The sequence below is a fragment of the Leuresthes tenuis genome, unplaced genomic scaffold (assembly GCF_036924035.1).
Source record: "Leuresthes tenuis unplaced genomic scaffold, fLeuTen1.0.hap1 SCAF_1, whole genome shotgun sequence".
In the NCBI taxonomy this organism is placed as follows: domain Eukaryota; kingdom Metazoa; phylum Chordata; class Actinopteri; order Atheriniformes; family Atherinopsidae; genus Leuresthes; species Leuresthes tenuis.
In genome coordinates, this window is record NW_027325355.1 from 2,511,857 (window position 1) to 2,535,001 (window position 23,145).

Below are 23,145 nucleotides of genomic sequence, written 5' to 3' on the forward strand. Positions count from 1 at the left end.
ATAGACACAAGGTGATCTGAGAGTCTCAGTTTCAGCTCCAGAGAATAATCACATCAAGGAGGAAGATGAATCCACTACAAGTCAGCCTTTTACGGCAATTATCTGGTTATACAGAGGAAGTGTATGATTCCAGTACCTATATAATGCACATTTGTCACCGATATTGTTGCTTACGGCCACACCACCCTGAATAAGCCCGACCTCGTCTGATCTCAGAAGCCAAGCACGGTTGGGCCTGGTTAGTACTTGAATGGGAGACCGCTTGGGAATACCAGGTACCTTAAGCTTTTTCTCTTCTCTCTACCACCTGCATGTCTTTTGTTGCAACGTCTGATCACCCTGTGACACATGAGGAAGTTGGTCATCTTCAGCTTCTGCTGCTTTGTTGGCAGACACGAAGTGATCTGAGAGTCTCATGTTCAGCTGGAGAAAATTATCACGTCAGGGAAGAAGATGATTTGCCCGCTACACATCAGCCTTTCTCTGCAATTATCTGGTTGCATAGAGGAACCGTATGATTCCAGTACCTATATAATGCACATTTGTCAGAGACATTGTTGCTTACGGCCACACCACCCTGAATAAGCCCGACCTCGTCTGATCTCGGACGCCAAGCAGGGTTGTACCTGGTTAGTACTTGGATAGGAGACAGCTTGGGAATACCAGGTGCTGTAAGCTTTCTCTCTTCTCTCTACCACCTGCATGTCTTTTGTTGCAACGTCTGATCACCCTGTGACACGTGAAGAAGTTAGTCATCTTCAGCTGCTGCTGCTTTGTTGATAGACACGAGGTGATCTGAGAGTCTCAGTTTCAGCTGCAGAGAATAATCACATCAAGGAGGAAGATGAACCCACTACAAGTCAGCCTTTTTCGGCAATTATCTGGTTATACAGAGGAAGTGTATGATTCCAGTACCTATATAATGCACATTTGTCACCAAAATTGTTGCTTATGGCCACACCACCCTGAATAAGCCCAACCTCGTCTGATCTCGGAAGCCAAGCAGGGTTGGGCCTGGTTAGTACTTGAATGGGAGACTGCTTGGGAATACCAGGTGCCTTAAGCTTTTTCTCTTCTCTCTACCACCTGCATGTCTTTTGTTGCAACGTCTGATCACCCTGTGACACATGAGGAAGTTGGTCATCTTCATTTTCTGCTGCTTTGTTGGCAGACACGAAGTGATCTGAGAGTCTCAGTTTCAGCTGAAGAGAATAATCACATCAAGGAGGAAGATGAACCCACTACAAGTCAGCCTTTTTCGGCAATTATCTGGTTACACAGAGGAAGTGTATGATTCCAGTACCTATATAATGCACAATTGTCACCGATATTTTTGCTTACGGCCACACCACCCTGAATAAGCCCGACCTCGTCTGATCTCGGAAGCCAAGCACGGTTGGGCCTGGTTAGTACTTGAATGGGAGACCGCTTGGGAATACCAGGTACCTTAAGCTTTTTCTCTTCTCTCTACCACCTGCATGTCTTTTGTTGCAACGTCTGATCACCCTGTGACACATGAGGAAGTTGGTCATCTTCAGCTTCTGCTGCTTTGTTGGCAGACACGAAGTGATCTGAGAGTCTCATGTTCAGCTGGAGAAAATTATCACGTCAGGGAAGAAGATGTGCCCACTACAGATCAGCCTTTCTCAGCAATTATCTGGTTACATAGAGGAACCGTATGATTCCTGTACTTATATAATGCACATTTGTCAGACACATTGTTGCTTACGGCCACACCACCCTGAACATGCCTGATCTCGTAAGCCAAGCAGGGTTGAGCCTCCTTAGTACTTGGATGGGAGACTGCTTGGGAATACCAGGTGCTGTAAGCTTTTTCTCTTCTCTCTACCACCTGCATGTCTTTTGTTGCAACGTCTGATCACCCTGTGACACATGAGGAAGTTGGTCATCTTCAGCTGCTGCTGCTTTGTTGGCTGACACGAAGTGATCTGAGAGTCTCAGTTTAAGTTGCAGAGAATGATCACATCAGAGAAGATGATTTGCCCGCTACACATCAGCCTTTCTCGGCAATTATCTGGTTGCATAGAGGAACCGTATGATTCCAGTACCTATATAATGCACATTTGTCAGAGACATTGTTGCTTACGGCCACACCACCCTGAATAAGCCCGACCTCGTCTGATCTCGGACGCCAAGCAGGGTTGTACCTGGTTAGTACTTGGATGGGAGACAGCTTGGGAATACCAGGTGCTGTAAGCTTTTTCTCTTCTCTCTACCACCTGCATGTCTTTTGTTGCAACGTCTGATCACCCTGTGACACGTGAAGAAGTTAGTCATCTTCAGCTGCTGCTGCTTTGTTGATAGACACGAGGTGATCTGAGAGTCTCAGTTTCAGCTGCAGAGAATAATCACATCAAGCAGGAAGATGAACCCACTACAAGTCAGCCTTTTTCGGCAATTATCTGGTTATACAGAGGAAGTGTATGATTCCAGTACCTATATAATGCACAATTGTCACCGATATTTTTGCTTACGGCCACACCACCCTGAATAAGCCCGACCTCGTCTGATCTCGGAAGCCAAGCACGGTTGGGCCTGGTTAGTACTTGAATGGGAGACCGCTTGGGAATACCAGGTACCTTAAGCTTTTTCTCTTCTCTCTACCACCTGCATGTCTTTTGTTGCAACGTCTGATCACCCTGTGACACATGAGGAAGATGGTCATCTTCAGCTTCTGCTGCTTTGTTGGCAGACACGAAGTGATCTGAGAGTCTCATGTTCAGCTGGAGAAAATTATCACGTCAGGGAAGAAGATGTGCCCACTACAGATCAGCCTTTCTCAGCAATTATCTGGTTACATAGAGGAACCGTATGATTCCTGTACTTATATAATGCACATTTGTCAGACACATTGTTGCTTACGGCCACACCACCCTGAACATGCCTGATCTCGTAAGCCAAGCAGGGTTGAGCCTCCTTAGTACTTGGATGGGAGACTGCTTGGGAATACCAGGTGCTGTAAGCTTTTTCTCTTCTCTCTACCACCTGCATGTCTTTTGTTGCAACGTCTGATCACCCTGTGACACATGAGGAAGTTGGTCATCTTCAGCTGCTGCTGCTTTGTTGGCTGACACGAAGTGATCTGAGAGTCTCAGTTTAAGTTGCAGAGAATGATCACATCAGAGAAGATGATTTGCCCGCTACACATCAGCCTTTCTCGGCAATTATCTGGTTGCATAGAGGAACCGTATGATTCCAGTACCTATATAATGCACATTTGTCAGAGACATTGTTGCTTACGGCCACACCACCCTGAATAAGCCCGACCTCGTCTGATCTCGGACGCCAAGCAGGGTTGTACCTGGTTAGTACTTGGATGGGAGACAGCTTGGGAATACCAGGTGCTGTAAGCTTTTTCTCTTCTCTCTACCACCTGCATGTCTTTTGTTGCAACGTCTGATCACCCTGTGACACGTGAAGAAGTTAGTCATCTTCAGCTGCTGCTGCTTTGTTGATAGACACGAGGTGATCTGAGAGTCTCAGTTTCAGCTGCAGAGAATAATCACATCAAGGAGGAAGATGAACCCACTACAAGTCAGCCTTTTTCGGCAATTATCTGGTTATACAGAGGAAGTGTATGATTCCAGTACCTATATAATGCACAATTGTCACCAATATTTTTGCTTACGGCCACACCACCCTGAATAAGCCCGACCTCGTCTGATCTCGGAAGCCAAGCACGGTTGGGCCTGGTTAGTACTTGAATGGGAGACCGCTTGGGAATACCAGGTACCTTAAGCTTTTTCTCTTCTCTCTACCACCTGCATGTCTTTTGTTGCAACGTCTGATCACCCTGTGACACATGAGGAAGATGGTCATCTTCAGCTTCTGCTGCTTTGTTGGCAGACACGAAGTGATCTGAGAGTCTCATGTTCAGCTGGAGAAAATTATCACGTCAGGGAAGAAGATGTGCCCACTACAGATCAGCCTTTCTCAGCAATTATCTGGTTACATAGAGGAACCGTATGATTCCTGTACTTATATAATGCACATTTGTCAGACACATTGTTGCTTACGGCCACACCACCCTGAACATGCCTGATCTCGTAAGCCAAGCAGGGTTGAGCCTCCTTAGTACTTGGATGGGAGACTGCTTGGGAATACCAGGTGCTGTAAGCTTTTTCTCTTCTCTCTACCACCTGCATGTCTTTTGTTGCAACGTCTGATCACCCTGTGACACATGAGGAAGTTGGTCATCTTCAGCTGCTGCTGCTTTGTTGGCTGACACGAAGTGATCTGAGAGTCTCAGTTTAAGTTGCAGAGAATGATCACATCAGAGAAGATGATTTGCCCGCTACACATCAGCCTTTCTCGGCAATTATCTGGTTGCATAGAGGAACCGTATGATTCCAGTACCTATATAATGCACATTTGTCAGAGACATTGTTGCTTACGGCCACACCACCCTGAATAAGCCCGACCTCATCTGATCTCGGACGCCAAGCAGGGTTGTACCTGGTTAGTACTTGGATGGGACACAGCTTGGGAATACCAGGCGCTGTAATCTTTTTCTCTTCTCTCTACCACCTGCATGTCTTTTGTTGCAACGTCTGATCACCCTGTGACACGTGAAGAAGTTAGTCATCTTCAGCTGCTGCTGCTTTGTTGATAGACACGAGGTGATCTGAGAGTCTCAGTTTCAGCTGCAGAGAATAATCACATCAAGGAGGAAGATGAACCCACTACAAGTCAGCCTTTTTCGGCAATTATCTGGTTATACAGAGGAAGTGTATGATTCCAGTACCTATATAATGCACATTTTTCACCAATATTGTTGCTTATGGCCACACCACCCTGAATAAGCCCAACCTCGTCTGATCTCGGAAGCCAAGCAGGGTTGGGCCTGGTTAGTACTTGAATGGGAGACTGCTTGGGAATACCAGGTGCCTTAAGCTTTTTCTCTTCTCTCTACCACCTGCATGTCTTTTGTTGCAACGTCTGATCACCCTGTGACACATGAGGAAGTTGGTCATCTTCATTTTCTGCTGCTTTGTTGGCAGACACGAAGTGATCTGAGAGTCTCAGTTTCAGCTGAAGAGAATAATCACATCAAGGAGGAAGATGAACCCACTACAAGTCAGCCTTTTTCGGCAATTATCTGGTTACACAGAGGAAGTGTATGATTCCAGTACCTATATAATGCACAATTGTCACCGATATTTTTGCTTACGGCCACACCACCCTGAATAAGCCCGACCTCGTCTGATCTCGGAAGCCAAGCACGGTTGGGCCTGGTTAGTACTTGAATGGGAGACCGCTTGGGAATACCAGGTACCTTAAGCTTTTTCTCTTCTCTCTACCACCTGCATGTCTTTTGTTGCAACGTCTGATCACCCTGTGACACATGAGGAAGTTGGTCATCTTCAGCTTCTGCTGCTTTGTTGGCAGACACGAAGTGATCTGAGAGTCTCATGTTCAGCTGGAGAAAATTATCACGTCAGGGAAGAAGATGTGCCCACTACAGATCAGCCTTTCTCAGCAATTATCTGGTTACATAGAGGAACCGTATGATTCCTGTACTTATATAATGCACATTTGTCAGACACATTGTTGCTTACGGCCACACCACCCTGAACATGCCTGATCTCGTAAGCCAAGCAGGGTTGAGCCTCCTTAGTACTTGGATGGGAGACTGCTTGGGAATACCAGGTGCTGTAAGCTTTTTCTCTTCTCTCTACCACCTGCATGTCTTTTGTTGCAACGTCTGATCACCCTGTGACACATGAGGAAGTTGGTCATCTTCAGCTGCTGCTGCTTTGTTGGCTGACACGAAGTGATCTGAGAGTCTCAGTTTAAGTTGCAGAGAATGATCACATCAGAGAAGATGATTTGCCCGCTACACATCAGCCTTTCTCGGCAATTATCTGGTTGCATAGAGGAACCGTATGATTCCTGTACCTATATAATGCACATTTGTCAGAGACATTGTTGCTTACGGCCACACCACCCTGAACATGCCCGACCTCGTCTGATCTCGGAAGCCAAGGAGGGTTGGGCCTGGTTAGTACTTAAATGGGAGACCGCTTGGGAATACCAGGAGCTGTAAGCTTTTTGTCTTCTCTCGACCACCTGCATGTCTTTTGTTGCAACGTCTGATCACCCTGTGACACATGACGAAGTTGGTCATCTTCAGCTGCTGCTGCTTTGTTGGCAGACACGAAGTGATCTGAGAGTCTCAGTTTCAGCTGCAGAGAATAATCACATCAGGGAAGAAGATGTGCCCATAACAAGTCAGCCTTTCTCTGCAATTATCTGGTTACATAGAGGAATTGTATGATTCCAGTACCTATATAATGCACATTTGTCACAGAAATTGTTCCTTACGGCCACACCACCCTGAATAAGCCCGACCTCGTCTGATCTCGGAAGCCAAGGAGGGTTGGGCCTGGTTAGTACTTTAATGGGAGACTGCTTGGGAATACCAGGTTCTGTAAGCGTTTTCTCTTCTCTCTACAACCTGCATGTCTTTTGTTGCAACGTCTGATCACCCTGTGACACATGAGGAAGTTGGTCATCTTCAGCTGCTGCTGCTTTGTTGGCAGACACGAAGTGATCTGAGAGTCTCAGTTTCAGCTGCAGAGAATAATCACATCAGGGAAGAAGATGTTTCCATAACAAGTCAGCCTTTCTCTGCAATTATCTGGTTACATAGAGGAAGTGTATGATTCCAGTACCTATATAATGCACATTTGTCACAGAAATTGTTCCTTACGGCCACACCACCCTGAATAAGCCCGACTTCGTCTGATCTTGGAAGCCAAGGAGGGTTGGGCCTGGTTAGTACTTTAATGGGAGACTGCTTGGGAATACCAGGTGCTGTAAGCGTTTTCTCTTCTCTCTACAACCTGCATGTCTTTTGTTGCAACGTCTGATCACCCTGTGACACATGAGGAAGTTGGTCATCTTCAGCAGCTGCTGCTTTGTTGGCAGACACGAAGTGATCTGAGAGTCTCAGTTTCAGCTGAAGAGAATGATCACATCAGAGAAGATGATATGCCCACTACACATCAGCCTTTCTCGGCAATTATCTGGTTTCATAGAGCAAGTGTATGATTCCAGTACCTATATAATTCACATTTGTAACAGATATTGTCGCTTACCGCCACACCACCCTGAATAAGCCCCACCTTGTCTTATCTCGGAAGCCAAGCAGGGTTGGGTCTGGTTTGTACTTCAATGGGAGACTGCTTGGGAATACCAGGTGCTGTAAGCTGTTTCTCTTCTCTCTACCACCTGCATGTGTTTTGTTGCAACGTCTGATCACCCTGTGACACATGAGGAAGTTGGTCATCTTCAGCTGCTGCTGCTTTGTTGGCAGACACGAAGTGATCTAAGAGTCTCAGTTTCAGCTGAAGAGAATGATCACATCAGAGAAGATGATATGCCCACTACACATCAGCCTTTCTCGGCAATTATCTGGTTTCATAGAGGAAGTGTATGATTCCAGTACCTATATAATTCACATTTGTAACAAATATATTTGCTTACCGCCACACCACCCTGAATAAGCCCCACCTTGTCTTATCTCGGAAGCCAAGTAGGGTTGGGCCTGGTTAGTACTTAGATGGGAGACTGCTTGGGATTACCAGGTGCTGTAAGCTTTTTGTCTTCTCTCGACCACCTGCATGTCTTTTGTTGCAACGTCTGATCACACTGTGACACATGACGAAGTTGGTCATCTTCAGCTGCTGCTGCTTTGTTGGCAGACACGAAGTGATCTGAGAGTCTCAGTTTCAGCTGCAGAGAATAATCACATCAGGGAAGAAGATGTGCCCATAACAAGTCAGCCTTTCTCTGCAATTATCTGGTTACATAGAGGAACCGTATGATTCCTGTACTTATATAATGCACATTTGTCAGACACATTGTTGCTTACGGCCACACCACCCTGAACATGCCTGATCTCGTAAGCCAAGCAGGGTTGAGCCTCCTTAGTACTTGGATGGGAGACTGCTTGGGAATACCAGGTGCTGTAAGCTTTTTCTCTTCTCTCTACCACCTGCATGTCTTTTGTTGCAACGTCTGATCACCCTGTGACACATGAGGAAGTTGGTCATCTTCAGCTGCTGCTGCTTTGTTGGCTGACACGAAGTGATCTGAGAGTCTCAGTTTAAGTTGCAGAGAATGATCACATCAGAGAAGATGATTTGCCCGCTACACATCAGCCTTTCTCGGCAATTATCTGGTTGCATAGAGGAACCGTATGATTCCAGTACCTATATAATGCACATTTGTCAGAGACATTGTTGCTTACGGCCACACCACCCTGAATAAGCCCGACCTCGTCTGATCTCGGACGCCAAGCAGGGTTGTACCTGGTTAGTACTTGGATGGGAGACAGCTTGGGAATACCAGGTGCTGTAAGCTTTTTCTCTTCTCTCTACCACCTGCATGTCTTTTGTTGCAACGTCTGATCACCCTGTGACACGTGAAGAAGTTAGTCATCTTCAGCTGCTGCTGCTTTGTTGATAGACACGAGGTGATCTGAGAGTCTCAGTTTCAGCTGCAGAGAATAATCACATCAAGGAGGAAGATGAACCCACTACAAGTCAGCCTTTTTCGGCAATTATCTGGTTATACAGAGGAAGTGTATGATTCCAGTACCTATATAATGCACAATTGTCACCGATATTTTTGCTTACGGCCACACCACCCTGAATAAGCCCGACCTCGTCTGATCTCGGAAGCCAAGCACGGTTGGGCCTGGTTAGTACTTGAATGGGAGACCGCTTGGGAATACCAGGTACCTTAAGCTTTTTCTCTTCTCTCTACCACCTGCATGTCTTTTGTTGCAACGTCTGATCACCCTGTGACACATGAGGAAGATGGTCATCTTCAGCTTCTGCTGCTTTGTTGGCAGACACGAAGTGATCTGAGAGTCTCATGTTCAGCTGGAGAAAATTATCACGTCAGGGAAGAAGATGTGCCCACTACAGATCAGCCTTTCTCAGCAATTATCTGGTTACATAGAGGAACCGTATGATTCCTGTACTTATATAATGCACATTTGTCAGACACATTGTTGCTTACGGCCACACCACCCTGAACATGCCTGATCTCGTAAGCCAAGCAGGGTTGAGCCTCCTTAGTACTTGGATGGGAGACTGCTTGGGAATACCAGGTGCTGTAAGCTTTTTCTCTTCTCTCTACCACCTGCATGTCTTTTGTTGCAACGTCTGATCACCCTGTGACACATGAGGAAGTTGGTCATCTTCAGCTGCTGCTGCTTTGTTGGCTGACACGAAGTGATCTGAGAGTCTCAGTTTAAGTTGCAGAGAATGATCACATCAGAGAAGATGATTTGCCCGCTACACATCAGCCTTTCTCGGCAATTATCTGGTTGCATAGAGGAACCGTATGATTCCAGTACCTATATAATGCACATTTGTCAGAGACATTGTTGCTTACGGCCACACCACCCTGAATAAGCCCGACCTCATCTGATCTCGGACGCCAAGCAGGGTTGTACCTGGTTAGTACTTGGATGGGACACAGCTTGGGAATACCAGGCGCTGTAAGCTTTTTCTCTTCTCTCTACCACACGCATGTCTTTTGTTGCAACGTCTGATCACCCTGTGACACGTGAAGAAGTTAGTCATCTTCAGCTGCTGCTGCTTTGTTGATAGACACGAGGTGATCTGAGAGTCTCAGTTTCAGCTGCAGAGAATAATCACATCAAGGAGGAAGATGAACCCACTACAAGTCAGCCTTTTTCGGCAATTATCTGGTTATACAGAGGAAGTGTATGATTCCAGTACCTATATAATGCACATTTTTCACCAATATTGTTGCTTATGGCCACACCACCCTGAATAAGCCCAACCTCGTCTGATCTCGGAAGCCAAGCAGGGTTGGGCCTGGTTAGTACTTGAATGGGAGACTGCTTGGGAATACCAGGTGCCTTAAGCTTTTTCTCTTCTCTCTACCACCTGCATGTCTTTTGTTGCAACGTCTGATCACCCTGTGACACATGAGGAAGTTGGTCATCTTCATTTTCTGCTGCTTTGTTGGCAGACACGAAGTGATCTGAGAGTCTCAGTTTCAGCTGCAGAGAATAATCACATCAGGGAAGAAGATGTTTCCATAACAAGTCAGCCTTTCTCTGCAATTATCTGGTTACATAGAGGAAGTGTATGATTCCAGTACCTATATAATGCACATTTGTCACAGAAATTGTTCCTTACGGCCACACCACCCTGAATAAGCCCGACCTCGTCTGATCTCGGAAGCCAAGGAGGGTTGGGCCTGGTTAGTACTTTAATGGGAGACTGCTTGGGAATACCAGGTGCTGTAAGCGTTTTCTCTTCTCTCTACAACCTGCATGTCTTTTGTTGCAACGTCTGATCACCCTGTGACACATGAGGAAGTTGGTCATCTTCAGCAGCTGCTGCTTTGTTGGCAGACACGAAGTGATCTGAGAGTCTCAGTTTCAGCTGAAGAGAATGATCACATCAGAGAAGATGATACACCCGCTACACATCAGCCTTTCTCGGCAATTATCTGGTTGCATAGAGGAACCGTATGATTCCAGTGCCTATATAATGCACATTTGTCAGATACATTGCTGCTTACGGCCACACCACCCTGAACATGCCCGACCTCGTCTGATCTCAGAAGCCAAGCAGGGTTGGTCCTGGTTAGTACTTGAATGGGAGACTGCTTGGGAATACCAGGTGCTGTAAGCGTTTTCTCTTCTCTCTACAACCTGCATGTCTTTTGTTGCAACGTCTGATCACCCTGTGACACATGAGGAAGTTGGTCATCTTCAGCAGCTGCTGCTTTGTTGGCAGACACGAAGTGATCTGAGAGTCTCAGTTTCAGCTGAAGAGAATGATCACATCAGAGAAGATGATATGCCCACTACACATCAGCCTTTCTCGGCAATTATCTGGTTTCATAGAGCAAGTGTATGATTCCAGTACCTATATAATTCACATTTGTAACAGATATTGTCGCTTACCGCCACACCACCCTGAATAAGCCCCACCTTGTCTTATCTCGGAAGCCAAGCAGGGTTGGGTCTGGTTTGTACTTCAATGGGAGACTGCTTGGGAATACCAGGTGCTGTAAGCTGTTTCTCTTCTCTCTACCACCAGCATGTGTTTTGTTGCAACGTCTGATCACCCTGTGACACATGAGGAAGTTGGTCATCTTCAGCTGCTGCTGCTTTGTTGGCAGACACGAAGTGATCTAAGAGTCTCAGTTTCAGCTGAAGAGAATGATCACATCAGAGAAGATGATATCCCCACTACACATCAGCCTTTCTCGGCAATTATCTGGTTTCATAGAGGAAGTGTATGATTCCAGTACCTATATAATTCACATTTGTAACAAATATATTTGCTTACCGCCACACCACCCTGAATAAGCCCCACCTTGTCTTATCTCGGAAGCCAAGTAGGGTTGGGCCTGGTTAGTACTTAGATGGGAGTCTGCTTGGGATTACCAGGTGCTGTAAGCTTTTTGTCTTCTCTCGACCACCTGCATGTCTTTTGTTGCAACGTCTGATCACCCTGTGACACATGAGGAAGTTGGTCATCTTCAGCTCCTGCTGCTTTGTTGGCAGACATGAGGTAATCTGAGAGTCTCAGTTTCAGCTGGAGAGAATAATCACATCAGAGAAGAAGATGTGCCCACTACAAGTCAGCTTTTCTCTGCAATTATTTGGTTGCATAGAGGAACCGTATGATTCCAGTACCTATATAATGCACATTTGTCACAGACATTGTCGCTTACGGCCACACCACCCTGAATAAGCCCGACCTCGTCTGATCTCGGAAGCCAAGCAGGTTTAGGCCTGCTTAGTATTTGATGGGAGACTGCTTGGGAATACCAGGTGCTGTAAGCTTTTTCTCTTCTCTCTACCACCTGCATGTCTTTTGTTGCAACGTCTGATCACCCTGTGACACGTGAAGAAGCTGGTCATCTTCAGCTGCTGCTGCTTTGTTGATAGACACGAGGTGATCTGAGAGTCTCAGTTTCAGCTCCAGAGAATAATCACATCAAGGAGGAAGATGAACCCACTATAAGTCAGCCTTTTTCGGCAATTATCTGGTTATACAGAGGAAGTGTATGATTCCAGTACCTATATAATGCACATTTGTCACCGATATTGTTGCTTACGGCCACACCACCCTGAATAAGCCCAACCTCGTCTGATCTCGGAAGCCAAGCAGGGTTGGGCCTCCTTAGTACTTGGATGGGAGACTGCTTGGGAATACCAGGTGCTGTAAGCTTCTTCTCTTCTCTCTACCACCTGCATGTCTTTTGTTGCAACTTCTGATCACCCTGTGACACATGAGGAAGTTGGTCATCTTCAGCTGCTGCTGCTTTGTTGGCTGACACGAAGTGATCTGAGAGTCTCAGTTTCAGTTGCAGATAATGATCACATCAGAGAAGATGATTATCTGGTTCCATAGAGGAACCGTATGATTCCAGTACCTATATAATGCACATTTGTCAGAGACATTGTTGCTTACGGCCACACCACCCTGAATAAGCCCGACCTCGTCTGATCTCGGACGCCAAGCAGGGTTGTACCTGGTTAGTACTTGGATAGGAGACAGCTTGGGAATACCAGGTGCTGTAAGCTTTTTCTCTTCTCTCTACCACCTGCATGTCTTTTGTTGCAACGTCTGATCACCCTGTGACACGTGAAGAAGTTGGTCATCTTCAGCTGCTGCTGCTTTGTTGATAGACACGAGGTGATCTGAGAGTCTCAGTTTCAGTTGCAGAGAATGATCACATCAGAGAAGATGATTTGTCCGCTACACATCAGCCTTTCTCGGCAATTATCTGGTTGCATAGAGGAACCGTATGATTCCAGTACCTATATAATGCACATTTGTCAGAGACATTGTTGCTTACGGCCACACCACCCTGAATAAGCCCGACCTCGTCTGATCTCGGACGCCAAGCAGGGTTGTACCTGGTTAGTACTTGGATAGGAGACAGCTTGGGAATACCAGGTGCTGTAAGCTTTTTCTCTTCTCTCTACCACCTGCATGTCTTTTGTTGCAACGTCTGATCACCCTGTGACACGTGAAGAAGTTGGTCATCTTCAGCTGCTGCTGCTTTGTTGATAGACACGAGGTGATCTGAGAGTCTCAGTTTCAGTTGCAGAGAATGATCACATCAGAGAAGATGATTTGTCCGCTACACATCAGCCTTTCTCGGCAATTATCTGGTTGCATAGAGGAACCGTATGATTCCAGTACCTATATAATGCACATTTGTCAGAGACATTGTTGCTTACGGCCACACCACCCTGAATAAGCCCGACCTCGTCTGATCTCGGACGCCAAGCAGGGTTGTACCTGGTTAGTACTTGGATTGGAGTCAGCTTGGGAATACCAGGTGCTGTAAGCTTTTTCTCTTCTCTCTACCACCTGCATGTCTTTTGTTGCAACGTCTGATCACCCTGTGACACGTGAAGAAGTTGGTCATCTTCAGCTGCTGCTGCTTTGTTGATAGACACGAGGTGATCTGAGAGTCTCAGTTTCAGCTCCAGAGAATAATCACATCAAGGAGGAAGATGAATCCACTACAAGTCAGCCTTTTTCGGCAATTATCTGGTTATACAGAGGAAGTGTATGATTCCAGTACCTATATAATGCACATTTGTCACCGATATTGTTGCTTACGGCCACACCACCCTGAATAAGCCCAACCTCGTCTGATCTCGGAAGCCAAGCAGGGTTGGGCCTGGTTAGTACTTGAATGGGAGACCGCTTGGGAATACCAGGTGCCTTAAGCTTTTTCTCTTCTCTCTACCACCTGCATGTCTTTTGTTGCAACGTCTGATCACCCTGTGACACATGAGGAAGTTGGCCATCTTCAGCTGCTGCTGCTTTGTTGGAAGACACGAAGTGATCTGAGAGTCTCAGTTTCAGCTAAAGAGAATAATCACTTCAGGGAAGAAGATGTGCCCACTACAGATCAGCCTTTCTCAGCAATTATCTGGTTACATAGAGGAACCGTATGATTCCTGTACTTATATAATGCACATTTGTCAGACACATTGTTGCTTACGGCCACACCACCCTCAATATGCCTGACCTCGTCTGATCTCGGAAGCCAAGAAGAGTTGGGCCTGGTTAGTACTTTGGTGGGAGACCGCTTGAAAATACCAGGTGCTGTAAGCTTTTTCTCTTCTCTCTACCACCTGCATGTCTTTTTTTGCAACGTCTGATCACCCTGTGACACATGAGGAAGTTGGTCATCTTCAGCTGCTGCTGCTTTGTTGGCAGACACAGAGTGATCTGAGAGTCTCAGTTTCAGTTGCAGAGAATAATCACATCAGGGAAGAATATGTGCCCACTACAAGTCAGCCTTTCTCGGCAATTATCTGGTTTCATAGAGGAAGTGTATGATTCCAGTACCTATATAATGCACATGTGTCACAGAAATTGTTCCTTACGGCCACACCACCCTGAATAAGCCTGACCTCGGAAGCCGAGGAGGGTTGGGCCTGGTTAGTACTTTAATGGGAGACTGCTTGGGAATACCAGGTGCTGTAAGCGTTTTCTCTTCTCTCTACAACCTACATGTCTTTTGTTGCAACGTCTGATCACCCTGTGACACGTGAAGAAGCTGGTCATCTTCAGCTGCTGCTGCTTTGTTGATAGACACGAGGTGATCTGAGAGTCTCAGTTTCAGCTCCAGAGAATAATCACATCAAGGAGGAAGATGAACCCACTATAAGTCAGCCTTTTTCGGCAATTATCTGGTTATACAGAGGAAGTGTATGATTCCAGTACCTATATAATGCACATTTGTCACCGATATTGTTGCTTACGGCCACACCACCCTGAATAAGCCCAACCTCGTCTGATCTCGGAAGCCAAGCAGGGTTGGGCCTCCTTAGTACTTGGATGGGAGACTGCTTGGGAATACCAGGTGCTGTAAGCTTCTTCTCTTCTCTCTACCACCTGCATGTCTTTTGTTGCAACTTCTGATCACCCTGTGACACATGAGGAAGTTGGTCATCTTCAGCTGCTGCTGCTTTGTTGGCTGACACGAAGTGATCTGAGAGTCTCAGTTTCAGTTGCAGATAATGATCACATCAGAGAAGATGATTATCTGGTTGCATAGAGGAACCGTATGATTCCAGTACCTATATAATGCACATTTGTCAGAGACATTTTTGCTTACGGCCACACCACCCTGAATAAGCCCGACCTCGTCTGATCTCGGACGCCAAGCAGGGTTGTACCTGGTTAGTACTTGGATGGGAGACAGCTTGGGAATACCAGGTGCTGTAAGCTTTTTCTCTTCTCTCTACCACCTGCATGTCTTTTGTTGCAACGTCTGATCACCCTGTGACACGTGAAGAAGTTGGTCATCTTCAGCTGCTGCTGCTTTGTTGGCTGACACGAAGTGATCTGAGAGTCTCAGTTTCAGTTGCAGATAATGATCACATCAGAGAAGATGATTTGCCCGCTACACATCAGCCTTTCTCGGCAATTATCTGGTTGCATAGAGGAACCGTATGATTCCAGTACCTATATAATGCACATTTGTCAGAGACATTGTTGCTTACGGCCACACCACCCTGAATAAGCCCGACCTCGTCTGATCTCCGACGCCAAGCAGGGTTGTACCTGGTTAGTACTTGGATAGGAGACAGCTTGGGAATACCAGGTGCTGTAAGCTTTTTCTCTTCTCTCTACCACCTGCATGTCTTTTGTTGCAACGTCTGATCACCCTGTGACACGTGAAGAAGTTGGTCATCTTCAGCTGCTGCTGCTTTGTTGATAGACACGAGGTGATCTGAGAGTCTCAGTTTCAGTTGCAGAGAATGATCACATCAGAGAAGATGATTTGTCCGCTACACATCAGCCTTTCTCGGCAATTATCTGGTTGCATAGAGGAACCGTATGATTCCAGTACCTATATAATGCACATTTGTCAGAGACATTGTTGCTTACGGCCACACCACCCTGAATAAGCCCGACCTCGTCTGATCTCGGACGCCAAGCAGGGTTGTACCTGGTTAGTACTTGGATAGGAGTCAGCTTGGGAATACCAGGTGCTGTAAGCTTTTTCTCTTCTCTCTACCACCTGCATGTCTTTTGTTGCAACGTCTGATCACCCTGTGACACATGAGGAAGTTGGTCATCTTCAGCTTCTGCTGCTTTGTTGGCAGACACGAAGTGATCTGAGAGTCTCATGTTCAGCTGGAGAAAATTATCACGTCAGGGAAGAAGATGATTTGCCCGCTACACATCAGCCTTTCTCGGCAATTATCTGGTTGCATAGAGGAACCGTATGATTCCAGTACCTATATAATGCACATTTGTCAGAGACATTGTTGCTTACGGCCACACCACCCTGAATAAGCCCGACCTCGTCTGATCTCGGACGCCAAGCAGGGTTGTACCTGGTTAGTACTTGGATAGGAGACAGCTTGGGAATACCAGGTGCTGTAAGCTTTTTCTCTTCTCTCTACCACCTGCATGTCTTTTGTTGCAACGTCTGATCACCCTGTGACACATGAGGAAGTTGGTCATCTTCAGCTGCTGCTGCTTTGTTGGCAGACACGAAGTGATCTGAGAGTCTCAGTTTCAGCTGAAGAGAATGATCACATCAGAGAAGATGATATGCCCACTACACATCAGCCTTTCTCGGCAATTATCTGGTTTCATAGAGGAAGTGTATGATTCCAGTACCTATATAATTCACATTTGTAACAAATATATTTGCTTACCGCCACACCACCCTGAATAAGCCCCACCTTGTCTTATCTCGGAAGCCAAGTAGGGTTGGGCCTGGTTAGTACTTAGATGGGAGACTGCTTGGGATTACCAGGTGCTGTAAGCTTTTTGTCTTCTCTTGACCACCTGCATGTCTTTTGTTGCAACGTCTGATCACCCTGTGACACATGAGGAAGTTGGTCATCTTCAGCTCCTGCTGCTTTGTTGGCAGACATGAGGTAATCTGAGAGTCTCAGTTTCAGCTGGAGAGAATAATCACATCAGAGAAGAAGATGTGCCCACTACAGATCAGCCTTTCTCAGCAATTATCTGGTTACATAGAGGAACCGTATGATTCCTGTACTTATATAATGCACATTTGTCAGACACATTGTTGCTTACGGCCACACCACCCTGAACATGCCCGACCTCGTCTGATCTCGGAAGCCAAGCAGGGTTGAGCCTCCTTAGTACTTGGATGGGAGACAGCTTGGGAATACCAGGTGCTGTAAGCTTTTTCTCTTCTCTCTACCACCTGCATGTCTTTTGTTGCAACGTCTGATCACCCTGTGACACATGAGGAAGTTGGTCATCTTCAGCTGCGGCTGCTTTGTTGGCTGACACGAAGTGATCTGAGAGTCTCAGTTTAAGTTGCAGAGAATGATCACATCAGAGAAGATGATTTGCCCGCTACACATCAGCCTTTCTCGGCAATTATCTGGTTGCATAGAGGAACCGTAGTTGGCAGACACGAAGTGATCTGAGAGTCTCAGTTTCAGCTGCAGAGAATAATCACGTCAGGGAAGAAGATGTGCCCACTACACATCAGCCTTTCTCAGCAATTATCTGGTTACATAGAGGAACCGTATGATTCCAGTACCTATATAATGCACATTTGTCAGAGACGTTGTTGCTTACGGCCACACCACCCTGAATAAGCCCGACCTCGTCTGATCTCGGACGCCAAGCAGGGTTGTACCTGGTTAGTACTTGGATGGGAGACAGCTTGGGAATACCAGGTGCTGTAAGCTTTTTCTCTTCTCTCTACCACCTGCATGTCTTTTGTTGCAACGTCTGATCACCCTGTGACACGTGAAGAAGTTGGTCATCTTCAGCTGCTGCTGCTTTGTTGATAGACACGAGGTGATCTGAGAGTCTCAGTTTCAGCTCCAGAGAATAATCACATCAAGGAGGAAGATGAACCCACTACAAGTCAGCCTTTTTCGGCAATTATCTGGTTATACAGAGGAAGTGTATGATTCCAGTACCTATATAATGCACATTTGTCACCGATATTGTTGCTTACGGCCACACCACCCTGAATAAGCCCGACCTCGTCTGATCTCGGAAGCCAAGCACGGTTGGGCCTGGTTAGTACTTGAATGGGAGACCGCTTGGGAATACCAGGTACCTTAAGCTTTTTCTCTTCTCTCTACCACCTGCATGTCTTTTGTTGCAACGTCTGATCACCCTGTGACACATGAGGAAGTTGGTCATCTTCAGCTTCTGCTGCTTTGTTGGCAGACACGAAGTGATCTGAGAGTCTCATGTTCAGCTGGAGAAAATTATCACGTCAGGGAAGAAGATTATTTGCCCGCTACACATCAGCCTTTCTCGGCAATTATCTGGTTGCATAGAGGAACCGTATGATTCCAGTACCTATATAATGCACATTTGTCACCGATGTTGTTGCTTACGGCCACACCACCCTGAATAAGCCCAACCTCGTCTGATCTCGGAAGCCAAGCAGGGTTGGGCCTGGTTAGTACTTGAATGGGAGACCGCTTGGGAATACCAGGTGCCTTAAGCTTTTTCTCTTCTCTCTACCACCTGCATGTCTTTTGTTGCAACGTCTGATCACCCTGTGACACATGAGGAAGTTGGCCATCTTCAGCTGCTGCTGCTTTGTTGGAAGACACGAAGTGATCTGAGAGTCTCAGTTTCAGCTAAAGAGAATAATCACTTCAGGGAAGAAGATGTGCCCACTACAGATCAGCCTTTCTCAGCAATTATCTGGTTACATAGAGGAACCGTATGATTCCTGTACTTATATAATGCACATTTGTCAGACACATTGTTGCTTACGGCCACACCACCCTGAACATGCCCGACCTCGTCTGATCTCGGAAGCCAAGCAGGGTTGAGCCTCCTTAGTACTTGGATGGGAGACAGCTTGGGAATACCAGGTGCTGTAAGCTTTTTCTCTTCTCTCTACCACCTGCATGTCTTTTGTTGCAACGTCTGATCACCCTGTGACACATGAGGAAGTTGGTCATCTTCAGCTGCTGCTGCTTTGTTGGCTGACACGAAGTGATCTGAGAGTCTCAGTTTCAGTTGCAGAGAATGATCACATCAGAGAAGATGATTTGCCCGCTACACATCAGCCTTTCTCGGCAATTATCTGGTTGCATAGAGGAACCGTAGTTGGCAGACACGAAGTGATCTGAGAGTCTCAGTTTCAGCTGCAGAGAATAATCACGTCAGGGAAGAAGATGTGCCCACTACACATCAGCCTTTCTCGGAAATGATCTGGTTGCATAGAGGAACCGTATGATTCCAGTACCTATATAATGCACATTTGTCAGAGACATTGTTGCTTACGGCCACACCACCCTGAACATGCCCGACCTCGTCTGATCTCGGAAGCCAAGGAGGGTTGGGCCTAGTTAGTACTTGGATGGAAGACCTCTTGGGAATACCAGGTGCTTTAAGCTTTTTCTCTTCTCTCTACCACCTGCATGTCTTTTGTTGCAACGTCTGATCACCCTATGACACATGAGGAAGTTGGTCATCTTCAGCAGCTGCTGCTGCTTTGTTGGCAGACACGAAGTGATCTGAGAGTCTCAGTTTCAGTTGCAGAGAATGATCACATCAGAGAAGATTATTTGCCCGCTACACATCAGCCTTTCTCGGCAATTATCTGGTTGCATAGAGGAACCGTATGATTCCAGTACCTATATAATGCACATTTGTCAGAGACATTGTTGCTTACGGCCACACCACCCTGAAGAAGCCTGACCTCGTCTGATCTCGGACGCCAAGCAGGGTTGTACCTGGTTAGTACTTGGATGGGAGACAGCTTGGGAGTACCAGGTGCTGTAAGCTTTTTCTCTTCTCTCTACCACCTGCATGTGTTTTGTTGCAACGTCTGATCACCCTGTGACACATGAGGAAGTTGGTCATCTTCAGCTGTTGCTGCTTTGTTGGAAGACACGAAGTGATCTGAGAGTCTCAGTTTCAGCTGAAGAGAATAATCACGTCAGGGAAGAAGATGTGCCCACTACACATCAGCCTTTCTCAGCAATTATCTGGTTACATAGAGGAACCGTATGATTCCTGTACTTATATAATGCACATTTGTCACAGACATTGTTGCTTACGGCCACACCACCCTGAATATGCCTGACCTCGTCTGATCTCGGAAGCCAAGCAGAGTTGGGCCTGGTTAGTACTTGGGTGGGAGACCGCTTGAAAATACCAGGTGCTGTAAGCTTTTTCTCTTCTCTCTACCACCTGCATGTCTTTTTTTGCAACGTCTGATCACCCTGTGACACATGAGGAAGTTGGTCATCTTCAGCTGCTGCTGCTTTGTTGGCAGACACAGAGTGATCTGAGAGTCTCAGTTTCAGCTGCAGAGAATAATCACATCAGGGAAGAATATGTGCCCACTACAAGTCAGCCTTTCTCGGCAATTATCTGGTTTCATAGAGGAAGTGTATGATTCCAGTACCTATATAATGCACATTTGTCACAGAAATTGTTCCTTACGGCCACACCACCCTGAATAAGCCTGACCTCGTCTGATCTCGGAAGCCGAGGAGGGTTGGGCCTGGTTAGTACTTTAATGGGAGACTGCTTGGGAATACCAGGTGCTGTAAGCGTTTTCTCTTCTCTCTACAACCTACATGTCTTTTGTTGCAACGTCTGATCACCCTGTGACACATGAGGTATTTGGTCATCTTCAGCTGCGGCTGCTTTGTTGGCAAACACAAAGTGATCTGAGAGTCTCAGTTTCAGCTGAAGAGAATGATCACGTCAGGGAACAAGATGTGCCCACTACACATCAGCCTTTCTCTGCAATTATCTGGTTGCATAGAGGAACCGTATGATTCCAGTACCTATATAATGCACATTTTTCAGAGATATTGTTGCTTACGGCCACACCACCCTGAACATCCCCTTCCTCGTCTGATCTCGGAAGCCAAGCACAGTTGGGCCTGGTTTGTACTTGGATGGAAGACCTCTTGGGAATACCAGGTGCTTTAAGCTTTTTCTCTTCTCTCAACCACCTGCATGTCTTTTGTTGCAATGTCTGATCACCCTGTGACACATGAGGAAGTTGGTCATCTTCAGCTGCTGCTGCTTTGTTGGCAGACACGAAGTGATCTGAGAGTCTCATTTTCAGCTGGAGAGAATTATCACGTCAGGGAACAAGATATGCCCGCTACATATCAGCCTTTCTCTGCAAATATCTGGTTACATAGAGGAACCATATGATTTGATTACCTATATAATGCGCATTTGTCACAGAGATTGTTGCTTACGGCCAAACCACCCTGAATATGTCCAACCTCGTCTGATCTCGGAAGCCAAGGAGGGTTGAGCCTGGTTAGTACTTTGATGGGAGACCGCTTGGGAATACCAGGTGCTGTAAGCTTTTTCTCTTCTCTCTACCACCTGCATGTCTTTTGTTGCAACGTCTGATCACCCTGTGACACATGAGGAAGTTGGTCATCTTCAGCTTCTGCTGCTTTGTTGGCAGACACGAAGTGATCTGAGAGTCTCAGTTTCAGTTGCAGAGAATGATCACATCAGAGAAGATGATTTACCCGCTACACATCAGCCTTTCTCGGCAATTATCTGGTTGCATAGAAGAACCGTATGATTCCAGTACCTATATAATGCACATTTGTCAGAGACATTGTTGCTTACGGCCACACAACCCTGAACATGCCCGACCTCGTCTGATCTCGGAAGCCAAGCACAGTTGGGCCTGGTTTGTACTTGGATGGAAGACCTCTTGGGAATAGGAGGTGCTGTAAGCTTTTTCTCTTCTCTCTACCACCTGCATGTCTTTTGTTGCAACGTCTGATCACCCTGTGACACATGAGGAAGTTGGTCATCTTCAGCTTCTGCTGCTTTGTTGGCAGACACAAAGTGATCTGAGAGTCTCAGTTTCAGCTCGAGAGAATAATCACGTCAGGGAAGAAGATGTGCCCACTACTTATCAGCTTTTCTCGGCAATTATCTGGTTACATAGAGGAACTGTATGATTCCAGTACCTTTATAATGCACATTTGTCACAGTTATGGTTGCTTACCGCCACACCACCCTGAATATGCCCGACCACGTCTGATCTCGGAAGCCAAGCAGGTTTGGGCCTGGTTTGTACTTGGATGGTAGACTCTCTGGGAATGCCAGGTGCTGTAAGCTTTTTCTCTTCTCTCTACCACCTGCATGTCTTTTGTTGCAACGTCTGATCACCCTGTGACACATGAGGAAGTTGGTCATCTTCAGCTACTGCTGCTTTGTTGGCAGACACAAAGTGATCTGAGAGTCTCAGTTTCAGCTGCAGAGAATAATCACGTCAGGGAAGAAGATGTGCCCACTACACATCAGCCTTTCTCGGAAATGATCTGGTTGCATAGAGGAACCGTATGATTCCAGTACCTATATAATGCACATTTGTCAGAGACATTGTTGCTTACGGCCACACCACCCTGAACATGCTCGACCTCGTCTGATCTCGGAAGCCAAGGAGGTTTGGGCCTGGTTAGTACTTGGATAGGAGACCTCTTGGGAATACCAGGTGTGGTAAGCTTTTTCTCTTCTCTCTACCACCTGCATGTCTTTTGTTGCAACGTCTGATCACCCTGTGACACATGAGGAAGTTGGTCATCTTCAGCAGCTGCTGCTGCTTTGTTGGCAGACACGAAGTGATCTGAGAGTCTCAGTTTAAGTTGCAGAGAATGATCACATCAGGGAAGAAGATATGCCCATAACAAGTGAGCCTTTCTCGGAAATTATCTGGTTACATAGAGGAAGTGTATGATTCCAGTACTTATATAATGCACATTTGTCACAGTTATTGTTGCTTACGGCCACACCACCCTGAATATACCCGACCTCGTCTGATCTCGGAAGCCAAGCACGTTTGAGCCTGGTTAGTACTTGGATGGTAGACTGCTTGGGAATACCAGGTGCTGTAAGCGTTTTCTCTTCTCTCTACAACCTGCATGTCTTTTGTTGCAACGTCTGATCACCCTGTGACACATGAGGAAGTTGGTGATCTTCAGCTGCTGCTGCTTTGTTGGCAGACACCAAGTGATCTGAGAGTCTCAGTTTCAGCTGCAGAGAATAATCACATCAGGGAAGAAGATGTGCCCATAACAAGTCAGCCTTTCTCTGCAATTATCTGGTTACATAGAGG

General features: G+C 46.4%; 47 pseudogenes; all 47 read left to right on the plus strand.

Moving 5' to 3' along the window:
* The first annotated feature begins 168 nt into the window (after positions 1-168).
* On the plus strand, positions 169-287 carry LOC140290257 (5S ribosomal RNA; annotated as a pseudogene).
* A 272-nt stretch (positions 288-559) lies between these two features.
* Positions 560-678, plus strand: LOC140289970 (5S ribosomal RNA; annotated as a pseudogene).
* Positions 679-947: 269 nt separating this feature from the next.
* On the plus strand, positions 948-1,066 carry LOC140274759 (5S ribosomal RNA; annotated as a pseudogene).
* A 269-nt stretch (positions 1,067-1,335) lies between these two features.
* Positions 1,336-1,454, plus strand: LOC140265610 (5S ribosomal RNA; annotated as a pseudogene).
* Positions 1,455-2,101: 647 nt separating this feature from the next.
* On the plus strand, positions 2,102-2,220 carry LOC140290438 (5S ribosomal RNA; annotated as a pseudogene).
* A 269-nt stretch (positions 2,221-2,489) lies between these two features.
* LOC140265621 (5S ribosomal RNA) lies at positions 2,490-2,608 on the plus strand (annotated as a pseudogene).
* Positions 2,609-3,255: 647 nt separating this feature from the next.
* Positions 3,256-3,374, plus strand: LOC140290439 (5S ribosomal RNA; annotated as a pseudogene).
* Positions 3,375-3,643: 269 nt separating this feature from the next.
* On the plus strand, positions 3,644-3,762 carry LOC140265632 (5S ribosomal RNA; annotated as a pseudogene).
* Positions 3,763-4,409: 647 nt separating this feature from the next.
* LOC140293542 (5S ribosomal RNA) lies at positions 4,410-4,528 on the plus strand (annotated as a pseudogene).
* Positions 4,529-4,797: 269 nt separating this feature from the next.
* On the plus strand, positions 4,798-4,916 carry LOC140274764 (5S ribosomal RNA; annotated as a pseudogene).
* Positions 4,917-5,185: 269 nt separating this feature from the next.
* Positions 5,186-5,304, plus strand: LOC140265643 (5S ribosomal RNA; annotated as a pseudogene).
* Positions 5,305-5,951: 647 nt separating this feature from the next.
* LOC140300609 (5S ribosomal RNA) lies at positions 5,952-6,070 on the plus strand (annotated as a pseudogene).
* A 269-nt stretch (positions 6,071-6,339) lies between these two features.
* On the plus strand, positions 6,340-6,458 carry LOC140293740 (5S ribosomal RNA; annotated as a pseudogene).
* Positions 6,459-6,727: 269 nt separating this feature from the next.
* Positions 6,728-6,846, plus strand: LOC140294714 (5S ribosomal RNA; annotated as a pseudogene).
* Positions 6,847-8,269: 1,423 nt separating this feature from the next.
* On the plus strand, positions 8,270-8,388 carry LOC140290441 (5S ribosomal RNA; annotated as a pseudogene).
* A 269-nt stretch (positions 8,389-8,657) lies between these two features.
* On the plus strand, positions 8,658-8,776 carry LOC140265654 (5S ribosomal RNA; annotated as a pseudogene).
* Positions 8,777-9,423: 647 nt separating this feature from the next.
* On the plus strand, positions 9,424-9,542 carry LOC140291281 (5S ribosomal RNA; annotated as a pseudogene).
* Positions 9,543-9,811: 269 nt separating this feature from the next.
* LOC140274770 (5S ribosomal RNA) lies at positions 9,812-9,930 on the plus strand (annotated as a pseudogene).
* A 269-nt stretch (positions 9,931-10,199) lies between these two features.
* Positions 10,200-10,318, plus strand: LOC140288496 (5S ribosomal RNA; annotated as a pseudogene).
* A 269-nt stretch (positions 10,319-10,587) lies between these two features.
* On the plus strand, positions 10,588-10,706 carry LOC140317713 (5S ribosomal RNA; annotated as a pseudogene).
* Positions 10,707-11,751: 1,045 nt separating this feature from the next.
* On the plus strand, positions 11,752-11,869 carry LOC140296170 (5S ribosomal RNA; annotated as a pseudogene).
* Positions 11,870-12,138: 269 nt separating this feature from the next.
* On the plus strand, positions 12,139-12,257 carry LOC140291673 (5S ribosomal RNA; annotated as a pseudogene).
* A 237-nt stretch (positions 12,258-12,494) lies between these two features.
* Positions 12,495-12,613, plus strand: LOC140289971 (5S ribosomal RNA; annotated as a pseudogene).
* A 269-nt stretch (positions 12,614-12,882) lies between these two features.
* On the plus strand, positions 12,883-13,001 carry LOC140289972 (5S ribosomal RNA; annotated as a pseudogene).
* Positions 13,002-13,270: 269 nt separating this feature from the next.
* Positions 13,271-13,389, plus strand: LOC140288387 (5S ribosomal RNA; annotated as a pseudogene).
* Positions 13,390-13,658: 269 nt separating this feature from the next.
* LOC140311958 (5S ribosomal RNA) lies at positions 13,659-13,777 on the plus strand (annotated as a pseudogene).
* A 269-nt stretch (positions 13,778-14,046) lies between these two features.
* On the plus strand, positions 14,047-14,165 carry LOC140282794 (5S ribosomal RNA; annotated as a pseudogene).
* A 647-nt stretch (positions 14,166-14,812) lies between these two features.
* LOC140291674 (5S ribosomal RNA) lies at positions 14,813-14,931 on the plus strand (annotated as a pseudogene).
* A 237-nt stretch (positions 14,932-15,168) lies between these two features.
* On the plus strand, positions 15,169-15,287 carry LOC140290442 (5S ribosomal RNA; annotated as a pseudogene).
* Positions 15,288-15,556: 269 nt separating this feature from the next.
* On the plus strand, positions 15,557-15,675 carry LOC140294743 (5S ribosomal RNA; annotated as a pseudogene).
* A 269-nt stretch (positions 15,676-15,944) lies between these two features.
* Positions 15,945-16,063, plus strand: LOC140292167 (5S ribosomal RNA; annotated as a pseudogene).
* Positions 16,064-16,335: 272 nt separating this feature from the next.
* On the plus strand, positions 16,336-16,454 carry LOC140289974 (5S ribosomal RNA; annotated as a pseudogene).
* A 657-nt stretch (positions 16,455-17,111) lies between these two features.
* On the plus strand, positions 17,112-17,230 carry LOC140292958 (5S ribosomal RNA; annotated as a pseudogene).
* A 397-nt stretch (positions 17,231-17,627) lies between these two features.
* On the plus strand, positions 17,628-17,746 carry LOC140290443 (5S ribosomal RNA; annotated as a pseudogene).
* A 269-nt stretch (positions 17,747-18,015) lies between these two features.
* On the plus strand, positions 18,016-18,134 carry LOC140265665 (5S ribosomal RNA; annotated as a pseudogene).
* A 272-nt stretch (positions 18,135-18,406) lies between these two features.
* On the plus strand, positions 18,407-18,525 carry LOC140311964 (5S ribosomal RNA; annotated as a pseudogene).
* A 269-nt stretch (positions 18,526-18,794) lies between these two features.
* LOC140292959 (5S ribosomal RNA) lies at positions 18,795-18,913 on the plus strand (annotated as a pseudogene).
* A 397-nt stretch (positions 18,914-19,310) lies between these two features.
* On the plus strand, positions 19,311-19,429 carry LOC140282178 (5S ribosomal RNA; annotated as a pseudogene).
* Positions 19,430-19,701: 272 nt separating this feature from the next.
* LOC140295037 (5S ribosomal RNA) lies at positions 19,702-19,820 on the plus strand (annotated as a pseudogene).
* Positions 19,821-20,089: 269 nt separating this feature from the next.
* On the plus strand, positions 20,090-20,208 carry LOC140301113 (5S ribosomal RNA; annotated as a pseudogene).
* Positions 20,209-20,477: 269 nt separating this feature from the next.
* On the plus strand, positions 20,478-20,596 carry LOC140295656 (5S ribosomal RNA; annotated as a pseudogene).
* Positions 20,597-20,865: 269 nt separating this feature from the next.
* LOC140297057 (5S ribosomal RNA) lies at positions 20,866-20,984 on the plus strand (annotated as a pseudogene).
* A 269-nt stretch (positions 20,985-21,253) lies between these two features.
* Positions 21,254-21,372, plus strand: LOC140290310 (5S ribosomal RNA; annotated as a pseudogene).
* A 269-nt stretch (positions 21,373-21,641) lies between these two features.
* On the plus strand, positions 21,642-21,760 carry LOC140296092 (5S ribosomal RNA; annotated as a pseudogene).
* Positions 21,761-22,029: 269 nt separating this feature from the next.
* LOC140291822 (5S ribosomal RNA) lies at positions 22,030-22,148 on the plus strand (annotated as a pseudogene).
* Positions 22,149-22,417: 269 nt separating this feature from the next.
* LOC140292336 (5S ribosomal RNA) lies at positions 22,418-22,536 on the plus strand (annotated as a pseudogene).
* Positions 22,537-22,808: 272 nt separating this feature from the next.
* Positions 22,809-22,927, plus strand: LOC140289699 (5S ribosomal RNA; annotated as a pseudogene).
* The last annotated feature ends 218 nt before the right edge of the window (positions 22,928-23,145 follow it).